This window comes from Myotis davidii, unplaced genomic scaffold (assembly GCF_000327345.1).
Source record: "Myotis davidii unplaced genomic scaffold, ASM32734v1 scaffold496, whole genome shotgun sequence".
Lineage (NCBI taxonomy): Eukaryota > Metazoa > Chordata > Mammalia > Chiroptera > Vespertilionidae > Myotis > Myotis davidii.
Window position 1 is genome coordinate 6,896,120 of NW_006289398.1, and position 273 is coordinate 6,896,392.

Genomic DNA, 273 nt, shown 5'->3' on the forward strand with positions numbered 1-273 from the left:
ACACGCGGCCGACCCGACAGGAGCACATGGGACCGCCAGGCTGGGCACATCCCTCAGCCCCTGCTCTGCACCAGGATCCTCACCGTCACAACAAGCGATGCCATTCACCGCGCCCGCCACAGCCCAAACCAGAGAGCTGGTGCCACAGACCAGCGGGTTCTCTGGAACTTTCCAGGCCAGCCGCGCGGGAGACAGGAGATGCCCTTCCCAGTGAGCTACCTCCCTCCGTGTCTGCCTGCAATGCACACGGCTACGTCCTCCCCTGGACACCAC